This window comes from Pangasianodon hypophthalmus, chromosome 28 (genome assembly GCF_027358585.1).
Source record: "Pangasianodon hypophthalmus isolate fPanHyp1 chromosome 28, fPanHyp1.pri, whole genome shotgun sequence".
NCBI lineage: Eukaryota > Metazoa > Chordata > Actinopteri > Siluriformes > Pangasiidae > Pangasianodon > Pangasianodon hypophthalmus.
Genome location: NC_069737.1, coordinates 16,529,024 through 16,539,479, shown reverse-complemented (window position 1 = coordinate 16,539,479; position 10,456 = coordinate 16,529,024). Strand labels below are relative to the sequence as shown.

At 43.3% G+C, this 10,456-nt stretch overlaps 1 protein-coding gene across 2 annotated transcripts in view; it reads left to right on the top strand.

Annotated features, from left to right (window-relative positions):
* The first annotated feature begins 741 nt into the window (after positions 1–741).
* The window catches only part of LOC113525555 (intelectin-like), a 29,948-nt gene continuing 20,233 nt past the window's right edge, over positions 742–10,456 (top strand). Inside the window, exon 1 of one of the 2 annotated variants that reach the window (XM_053231121.1) lies at positions 742–866. The gene's annotated coding sequence lies outside the window, so the exon portion shown is untranslated. The remainder of the gene's footprint in view (positions 867–10,456) is intronic. The other variant, XM_034301091.2, reaches the window with a different exon arrangement.

Genomic DNA, 10,456 nt, shown 5'->3' with positions numbered 1-10,456 from the left:
TGCATATAGCAATAATGTAGCTGACTAATCCCCAACACTGCATATAGCAACAATGTAGCAGACTAATCCCCGACACTGCATATAGCAATAATGTAGCTGACTAATCCCCGACAATGCATATAGCAATAATGTAGCTGACTAATCCCCAACACTGCATATAGCAATAATGTAGCAGACTAATCCCTGAGCCTACATAAACTAGTTGTGCAATAACAGAAGTAGAGGTGAAGACGGGCTACAACGGGAACTGAAAATGTGCAGACTCATTACTGTAACCGTTATTATTGTTTTTATTAATCTTTGGTTGCAGTGACATTTAAAATTATTTTATTCAAGTGAGGATTTGAACAGAAGAAAGAGTCAGACTGGCCCACTGCCTCATCAGAATGAATTTTTATGAAATCATTTCATTCACACACAAAAATACAGCAAAAGCCTTATAAGGATAATCAGGTGATTAAAGATAATGTGTGCAGACCTGCCCTAAAAACAAGACTGATGATAAATTGTCAAATAATGTGCTGAAACGAATGATACAGGATTCCTGATTTTTTTTCTAGACAGTATTTTGGGATCGTACACTACAGGTCATCAGTTAACAAACCAGATACAACTAGAAATATTTAAAATGTATGTCATATCTTCTATAATGATTTCAACAGCGAATGTTTTACTTCCAAGAACATGACATCCTCATTTTCTTCTCTCTCTCTCTCTCTCTCTCTCACACACACACACACACACACACAGTATAAAAACCCTGTTCATGTACACTTTAGTGTCGGATGACTGTGACGCTGTATTCTGTGTGTGGAAGAGCTGAAGATTTAAAACGTGTGCTGTGAGGATCGACACAAAACCTTCTGGTGAGTGATGCTGTTCTACCTGAGCATTTCTGTAAACATATCCATTTTTAATAACATATATTAATAGAAATAAATAAAATAAGGACGTGTTTGGAGGATTAGTAGTGTGTTAATCAGTGTTATGGTTTCTGTAGTAACAGCTCGTTCACAGGGACGTGTACGGCAGACTCTCCACATAAACGGAATAAAAATGTGTGTAATCGCTGACGTGGTGAAGTTTTCTGTAAGGAGATGTTTATTTAACGTTTAAGACATAAAACAGCAACAGGGTGGTGTGATGTGGCCCGACACACGTTGCTTATTTTCCGATAACAGCACATCCTAGGGTGTGGAACTGTGGAACTCACTACCATCTGATCTTAGAGAAGCCCAGTCTTTTAGTGTATTTAAATCTTCTCTTAAAGCTTATTTCTTTAGGATTGCTTTTATTTGATTACTTTGTCTTGTTTTTTTGTTTTTTGGTACATGCCTATATAATCTTATGTAAAGCACCTTGAGAGGCATTTTTAAATGCGCTATATAAAAATAACGTTTATTATTATTATTATTATTATTATTATAATTTTTATTATCCTGAAGTGTTACAACTGTTATGTGATACTTTTTATTTATGTGATAATTTTTATTATACTTTGTGGAACATCAGGGAAACAAGTTAGTTCCTGTTCTCGTTTATGTTATTACTTACATCCTGAAGACGTCAGAAAACTTAAAGTTACGCAGACATTCTACAACATTAGATGTAACTATAAACGAATAAAAAGTGCAATGTTTCATTCTTTCCTTTTCTTTCTGACAGAGATGGTGAAGTGGATCGTTCTGCTTGTGGCGTTAGCGTCCATTAAGTTTCAGCTGGTGAGTTGTCATCCATGATGAGATGTCAGCCAGACAAGCTGATATCCGAGCAGAAACATGAGAGTCTGAGGGAGGGAAGGAGAGGATGAGTTGAGTGTCATCTGCATAGCAGTGGTATGAAAACCCATGTGAGGATATGACCGCACCAAGAAATTGAGTGTAGAGGGAGAACAGGAGAGGACCAAGTACTGAGCCTTGTGGAACACCAGTGGAGAGTCTGCGGGGAGCAGATGTGGATCCCCTCCATGTCACCTGATATGACCGATCTTTGAGGTAGGAAGCAAACCATTGCCATGCTGCACTACGAATTCCTAGGCTTATGAGGGTGGATAGGAGAGTCTTGTGGTTCACTGTGTCAATCGCTGCTGAAAGGTCAAGGAGGATGAGAACTGAAGACAGTTTGGCTGATCTAGCGGCATGTAGCTTCTCAGTGACGGCCAAAAGGGCAGTCTCTGTGGAGTGTGCCGGTTTGAAGCCAGACTGATTGGGATCTTGGAGGTTGTTCTGTGAGAAATAGCAAGACAGCTGATTATAGACAGTTTGTTCAAGGGTTTTAGAAAGAAAAGAGAGAAGTGATACCGGTCGGTAGTTGCTGATGACAGAGGGATCTAGAGTGGGTTTCTTCAGGATGGGAATAACCCTTGCTCTCTTGAATGAGGTTGGTACATGACCAGATGTTATGGAGCCATTGATGATAGTGGTGATGAAGGGGAGGAGGTCTTGAGAGATGGTCTGGAGCATTGTGGAAGGGATTGGATCCAATGGGCAGATGGTAGGATTGCAGGATAAGATGATTTGCAGGATCTCTTCTGTTGTTAGTTTAGAAAACTGTGTCAGCGAATGAGAAGGAGAGTCCTCAGTGTGTAGTGAAAGAGTAGGAGTAGAAGTGAATGTCTGGCAGATTATTCCAATCTTCTCATCATAAATATAAGTCTTCAGCAGTCAGGGAGGATGGAGCAGGAGGAGCCGGAGGGTTGAGTAGTGAAGAAAAGATGTAGTGGAGCTTGCGAGGATCTTGTTCAGAGGATTCCAGCTTTTCTTTGTAGAAGGCAGTCTTAGCAGAAGTCACTTCAGATGAAAATTTGGACAGGAGAGCACGGTAGGAGACAAGATCTGTGTCGAGTTGCGATTTCTTCCACTTCCTCTCTGCTGTCCATTATTACAGGACTTACATTCATGACTTTTTAAATTCTCCACAGCGTATACTGTTCCTGGATTCATCACATTCCGAGCGATAAACACGGAAAACGCAGCGATGGCGATCTGCTCGGGAGTCAAACCCACAGGCTGCCACAATGAACACGTGAGAATTAAACCTGTTCTGTTCACACATTAATCATACGACTATATTAACATCTTCAGCTAAACTGATAAAGTGGTAACGGTTTGTTTAACGTTAAAATGGCGACCACACGCTGTGCGCTATTTTCCTGACCGGTTTTAGCTTACGGGACGCAATCGTTAGAAAATACTTTGTGCTTTTGCAGGTATGGCTGCTTGTCATGCTGCACAGTTCCTGTCTATCATGACCGAGTTCTCAAGGACAAATGTAGAAAAGAGAACCGTACCAAAGCATTTACTCCTGCACTAAATAGTCTGTGAGAAACACGAAGTCAGCTTTAGCGGAGTTTAGCGCTGTAGTGTGCAGTGTAGATATGTGGTATGAAGCCTGATGCAACAGTTCATTTTCTATGTATGTGTGGGACATGGAGCAGAAATTTCAGCTACATTTAACGGTTACATTTAATATATTACATATTAATGAATAACGCTGTACTACATTGAGTTAGCTGAAGCACCGTCTAAGGACCCACTGTCCACCCGGCCGTATTTACTGTGCGTGCTCTGGCTCCAATTTCCACAAGATGGCGACTCCCATTCCGAACATAAAAAAGCCTTCAGAACTGCGCAATGGGAGAGAATGGCACCGCGCTGTCCACTCATATATTCACTCACTGTGTTTAACTAGTTAGCATTAGAAGACATATACAGTATAGCTACTAGTGTTTCTCATCAGAATGCTGGACAGGCCACGCCCACAAGTGACAAACTGCAAGAGACACGAGTGACCTGACGCCTGCTAGTGTGAACATACAGTTCTACTTGTAAACCCTTTCCAACAGGAAAACACGCTGCTCTAAGGTTCTTTCCCCAGAGGGGAACCTTTAAGGGTTCTAGATATTCTAAGGGTCTACAACACACTCAACACACTCTGGATATCCATGTATTGAAGATGAAGTGGTATGTTGGTGGTGGTGGTGGTGTGTGTGTGTGTGTGTGTGTGTGTGTGTGTAGTGCTGTATAGGAGGAGGTGGGCATTTTCCTGAAGGGTCTCCGAGGCAGTGTGGTGATTTCACCTCTTTCGACTGGAACGGTTACGGCACTCACATCGGCTGGAGCGCCAGTAAGCAGATAACCGAGGCGGCGGTGCTCATCTTCTACCACTGAGATCACACTCATCACACTTCAAAGTGTATTTTCAGATCACACTTCTGATAAAGTAAATACACAGTTTAACCAAATAAATGATGATTTTTAACAGGCTCTGAGAACTGTGTGTCACTTTTTATAAAACCCCTGTATTATGATGCATTATTACAGCTTACACCACAGAGCTGCTGAATTCTGGATTCTGATTTGTCAGACGGTGTTGATAACTTTTCTATATTCAGATTAATCCGCTTGTTCTAATACGTTATCGTTTCTATAGTAACAGCTCATTCACAGGGATGTGTACAGCCGACGCTCCACATAAACAGATTAAAAAATCGTTGATACGGTGAAGTTTTCAGAAAGTAATGAGACGGTTATTTAACATTTAACATTGATGGAAGGAGTCTCCAGTGTCAGCGCTCTGTAACAGTCAGAGGTAAAGCTGTAACTTTAAGTTTTCCGACACCTTCAGGACAGAGGAGTTTACATTTCAGAAAAAAGAGAGACTGGTGAGTGAACGAGTTTTTATAGCTGCTATAACGTAAGAACCTGTATTAAATAGAAAGCGGGGTAAATCTAGAACCTGAAAGTGCTCTCTAGTTTGTCCCTGTGGAGTAACCCTTTTATGTAGAACCTTACAACTGATGGTTTTTCCTTTCAGACAGTATTCCAAGCAGAACACAGAGCAGCTACAAGGTAGACCATAAAGAACCCTTAAGGAACCATTTTTAAGTCTAAGTTTTATTTAAAAAATCAAATGTTCTGGTTTGTGGCTTTGAGAAAAATCTAAATAATAGGTAATAAATATAGCTAGCTGATTAGCATTACACCAAGCGTTGTCAGTTAGTTAACTACTTATTAAAAAATAAAGTTAGCTTAACACTGTAACGTTTGGTTCTTTCTGTAGGGATCAGGTCATAGGAGACCACCGAGTCCACCATGCCGCTTTCAGTTCTGTAAAAGTGCTCTCTCTCTCTCTCTCTCTCTCTCTCTCTCTCTCTCCACAGCACCCCCTGTCTGCAGGAGGCCAAACGTGCATCTTGTTACTTTTAAAGTCTTTTAAAGAGCCCTAAAAGTAATTCAGTTTACAAAATCATTTCAAATCCTCAAATTTTTTTTCCAGATTTTTTTTCCATCTGCTGGAGATCAAACATGCAACGTTCAACAGTTTTCCTTCAACAGTTCACAACTTCTTTAACGTCTGTGAGACAACTCATTTCCGAATCCTTGACTCAACTTTCGTTTTTCATCCACAGAAATGAGGGGATGAGAAACATTCAGTTCTAGACCATAAGTTCTGAAATTCCTGAAACTCGTCCTAAACAGGTGATGAGTCTTACTCCGGGTTTGAGTCTGTGGCTCAGGTACAAACTCATTGTGCAGGTGAGAACTGGTAGCTCCAGTGAGAATTCATAGTTCAAGTAGCTCAAGTCCGTTTTGGTAGTGAAGGTGAGAACTGGTAGTCCAGGTAAGGAATGTTAGCCCAGTTCCCACCTGGTCAGGTGAGGATTGGTAGTTCAGCTGAGAACTGGTCAGGTGAGGATTGGTAGCCCAGAGAAGAACTGGTTAGGTGAGGATTGGTAGCCCAGGTGAGATCTGGTCAGGTGAGGATTGGTAGTTCAGCTGAGAACTGGTTAGGTGAAGATTGGCAGCCCAGGTGAGAACTGGTCAGGTGAGGATTGGTAGCCCAGAGGAGAAGTGGTCAGATGAAGATTTGTAGCTCAGCTGAGAACTGGTCAGGTGAAGATTCGTAGTTCAAAGGAGAACTGGTCAGGTGAGGATTGGTAGTTCAGCTGAGAACTGGTCAGGTGAGGATTGTTAGCCCAGAGAAGAACTCGTAAGGTGAGGATTGGTAGCCCAGGTGAGATCTGGTCAGGTGAAGATTGGCAGCCCAGGTGAGAACTGGTCAGGTCAAGATTGTTAGCCCAGAGAAGAACTGGTAAGGTGAGGATTGGTAGCCCAGGTGAGAACTGGTCAGGTGAAGATTGGTAGCCCAGAGGAGAACTGGTCAGGTGAGTATTGGTAGCCCAGGTGAGAACTGGTCAGGTGAGGATTGGTAGCCCAGGTGAGATCTGGTCAGGTGAAGATTGGCAGCCCAGGTGAGAACTGGTAAGGTGAAGATTGGTAGCTCAGCTGAGAACTGGTCAGGTGAAGATTGGTAGTTTAGCTGAGAACTGGTCAGGTCAGGATTGGTAGAACAGGGGAGATATGTTCAGGTGAAGATTCGTAGCCCAGTTGAGAACTGGTCAGGTGAAGATTGGTGGCCCAGAGGAGAACTCGTAAGGTGAGGATTGGTAGCCCAGGTGAGATCTCGTAGTCCAGGTAAGGAATGTTAGCCCAGTTCCCACCTGGGTTAACAGTCTTTACCTGGACTGGTAGCCCAAAGGAGAACTGGTCAGGTGAGGATTGGTAGCCCAGGTGAGAACTGGTCAGGTGAAGATTGGCAGCCCAGGTGAGAACCTGTCAGGTGAAGATTGGCAGCCCAGGTGAGAACTGGTCAGGTAAAGATTGGTAGCCCAGAGGAGAACTGGTCAGGTGAAGATTTGTAGCTGAGCTGAGAACTGGTCAGGTGAAGATTGGTAGAACAGGTGAGATCTGGTCAGGTGAAGATTGATAGCCCACAGGAGAACTAGTCAGGTGAAGATTGGTAGCTCAAAGGAGAACTGGTCAGGTGAAGATTGGTAGTTCAGCTGAGAACTGGTAAGGTGAGGATTGGTAGCCCAGGTGAGAACTGGTCAGGTGAAGATTCGCAGCCCAGGTGAGAACTGGTCAGGTGAAGATTTGTAGCGCAGAGGAGAACTAGTCAGGTGAAGATTGGTAGCTCAGCTGAGAACTGGTCAGGTGAAGATTGGTAGTTCAGCTGAGAACAAGTCAGGTGAGGATTGGTAGCCCAGGTGAGAACTGGTCAGATGAAGATTGGTAGTTCAGCTGACAACTGGTCAGGTGAAGATTGATAGTTCAGCTGAGAACTGGTCAGGTGAGGATTGGTAGCCCAGGTGAGAACTGGTAAGGTCAGGATTGGTAGGACAGGTGAGATCTGGTCAGGTGAAGATTGGTAGCACAGAGGAGAACTGGTCAGGTGAAGATTTGTAGCACAGGTGAATTAGTAACTTAGGTGAGAATTGGTAGCTTAGATGTGTTTTGGTGCTCAGGTAAGAACTGGAAGCTCTGTATTGGCAGGTCTGTATTGGAAGGTAAGATGAGAGATTTCAGGTGTGACGTGAACTCAACACTTTGTATCAAATTGATATCTCTTGCATAGGCTCAGATCTCAGGTGGGAATCCTTCTTTAACGTCTGTGAGACAACTCATTTCCGAATCCTCGACTCAGCTTTCGTTTTTCATCCACAGAAATGAGGGGATGAGAAACATTCAGTTCTAGAGTGTAAGTTCTGAAATTCCTGAAACTCGTCCTAAACAAGTGATTAGTCTTACTCTGGGTTTGAGTCTGTGGCTCAGGTACAAACTCATTGTGCAGGTGAGAACTGGTAGCTCCAGTCCGTTTTGGTAGCCCAGGAGAGAACTGGTAGTCCAGGTAAGGAATGTTAGCCCAGTTCCCACCTGGGTTAACAGTCTTTACCTGGACTGGTAGCCCAAAGGAGAACTGGTCAGGTGAGGATTGGTAGCCCAGGTGAGAACTGGTCAGGTGAGGATTGGCAGCCCAGGTGAGAACTGGTCAGGTGAAGATTAGCAGCCCAGGTGAGAACTGGTCAAGTGAGGATTGGTAGCCCAGGTGAGAACTGGTCAGGTGAAGATTGGTAGCTCAGGTGAGGACAGGTAGCACAGGTGAGTTCATGGCTTAGGTGCAAACTGATTGTGCAGGTCTGTATTGGTACCTCATGTGAGAATTTGTAGCTCAGGTGAATTAGTAACTTAAGTGAGAATTGGTAGTTTAGATGTGTTTTGGTAGCTCAGGTAAGAACTGGAAGCTCTGTATTGGCAGGTCTGTATTGGAAGGTCAGATGAGAGATTTCAGGTGTGATGTGAACTCAACACTTTTTATCAAATTGATATCTCTGGCATAGGCTCAGATCTCAGGTGGGAATCCTCATCTCAGGTGAGAGTTTGTAGTTTCAGGTGTTGTCCACATTTTAGTTCTTGTATGTGAATTCCTAACTCAGGTGTGAATCTAAAACTTGCTAGCTCAGGTGTGAGATTGTTGCTTAGCTGTGATTTTGTACGATGCCTATTGGTAGCTCAGGTGAGAACCAGCAGCTCAGGTGAGAATTCATAGTTCAGGTTCTTCAACTCCTAGATGTGAACTTTGCATTTAAGGTTCAGATTCCTAGCTTAGGTGAAAACTACTTTTTCAGGGGTGACTTCATTTCTCAGGTACAGATTTGTAACCCAGGTGTTCATATCAGGTGCTCTCTTGGAATTTCCTGTTTGTATCTCAGGGGTGAGTTCAGGGTTCAGATGAGACCTCATCTGTTAGATGCAAATTAAAATCTCAGGTGAGTTTTTATTTAAGGTGTGGGTTTGGATATCAGGTGTGAGTTTGTTGCTCAGGTGTGAGTTTGTATCGCAGGTGTGAGTTCATATCTCATTTGTAAGGTTCTTGCTCAGGTGTGAATCTGTTGCTCAGGTGTGAGTTCATATATCAGGTGCGAATTCATATCTCAGGTGCAAGTTCTTATCTCAGGTGCGAGTTCGTACCTCAGGTGCGAGTTCGTATCTCAGGTGTTCGTCACAGGTAAACTTCCCTGTGTGATAGTTGCAGGCATGATGTTGTTTTGAAGTCTCCGCCCCCTGCCCTGGTCAGTGGAATGACTTCGTTTGGGCGGGGCATCTCTGAGTCATCACCATGGCATTGACCTCCGAACCTAGCGCTGCTAAAGGTGTCATATGATGCCAATGTCATCTTGCGGTTCAGCAGGTTCCGATTGTGATCCCCAATGTTCCTGTTGCGGTCTCCGTGGCGACGGCTTGCGAGTGCGTTGCCGTGGTGCTCCGTTGCCCTGGAGTCTCCGTGGTGATGACTGCACAGGCATCCAGCAGGTGTCAGAGTGACCGTACTCGCCACAGTCACGAGTGCATTTTCCCGTTAAAGCCACGTCAGGGAGCTGCCTCGAGTCTGAGAGAGAGAGAGAGAGAGAGAGAGAGTGAAATAATGGGCAGAGGAAGAGTGAAAGATACAAGGGAATTAGAATGGTTAGAAAGAGAAAGAGGGTGCAAGAGAAGGAAAGAAAGAGAAAGAAGAAAAAGATTGAGAAAAGGGTAAGAGATGGAAAGAAAAATAGAGCAGGGACAGTATGATAAAAGAGAACAAGAGAGAAAAGATTGAAGGGAAGAGAAGAGAAGAGAAGACAAGAGAGAATGATGAAAGAAACAAAAGAGAGAGATGCGTAAAAAAGAAAGGAAGAAGAAGAAAGATAAAATGGACAGATGGTGAAATGTGAAGAGAGAAACAAAAAGGCAGAGTGAGAGATGAACAGAGAGGCAGAGAGGCAGAGAGAGAGAGAGAGAGAGAGAAATGGAGAGACAATAAGATGTAAGAAAGGGAGAGAAAGTAAGAGAAGTGAGAGAGTGATGATAGAGGATAACAGAGAGAGAATAAAAAGAGAAGACAAGATAATGAGAAAGAGCAAGGATGGAGGAAGATGAGAGAAGAGTAAAGGAAAGAGGGAGAGAGGATGAAAAAAAGGACAGAGAGAGTAAAAGAGTGAGATAGATAGGAGAGAGAACAAGGAAGAGAAAGTAAGAGACGAGTGATTACATGAATAGCGAGTGAGAGAGAGAAGAGAGAGGAAAAGGGATTTTGACAATGAAAGGAGAGAGAGAGAGAGAGACAGAGAGAGAGAGAGAGAGAAAGAGGAGGAATAAGACGTCAGAGTGCTGCAGTGAAACCCTCTAGTGGTGACACAGGAGAATTACAGTTCTCCATCTGACGTTTAAACCACAACTCCTAACTCTGTGTGTGTGTATATGTGTGTGTTTGTGAGTGTGTGTGTGTGTGTGTGTGTGTGAATGTGTGTGTGTGTGTGTGTGTGTGTGTGTGTATATATATGTGTGAGTTTGTGTGTATATGTCTTTGTGTATGTGAGGGTGTGTATATGTGTGTATGTGAGTGTGTGTATGTGTGTTTGTGTGTATGTGTGAATATGTGAGTATGTGTGTGTGTGTGTGTGTGTGTATATGTGAATATGTGAGTGTATATGTGTGTATTTGAGTGAGTGTGTGTGTGTGTGTGTGTGTGTAAATATTGGACATAAAATTGGAATTCAGTTGATTTCAGTTCCAGGGTGCACGACTACAAACTGTGGAAAAGTTCAAAGAGGGGGGTGAATACTTACGCAAAACAC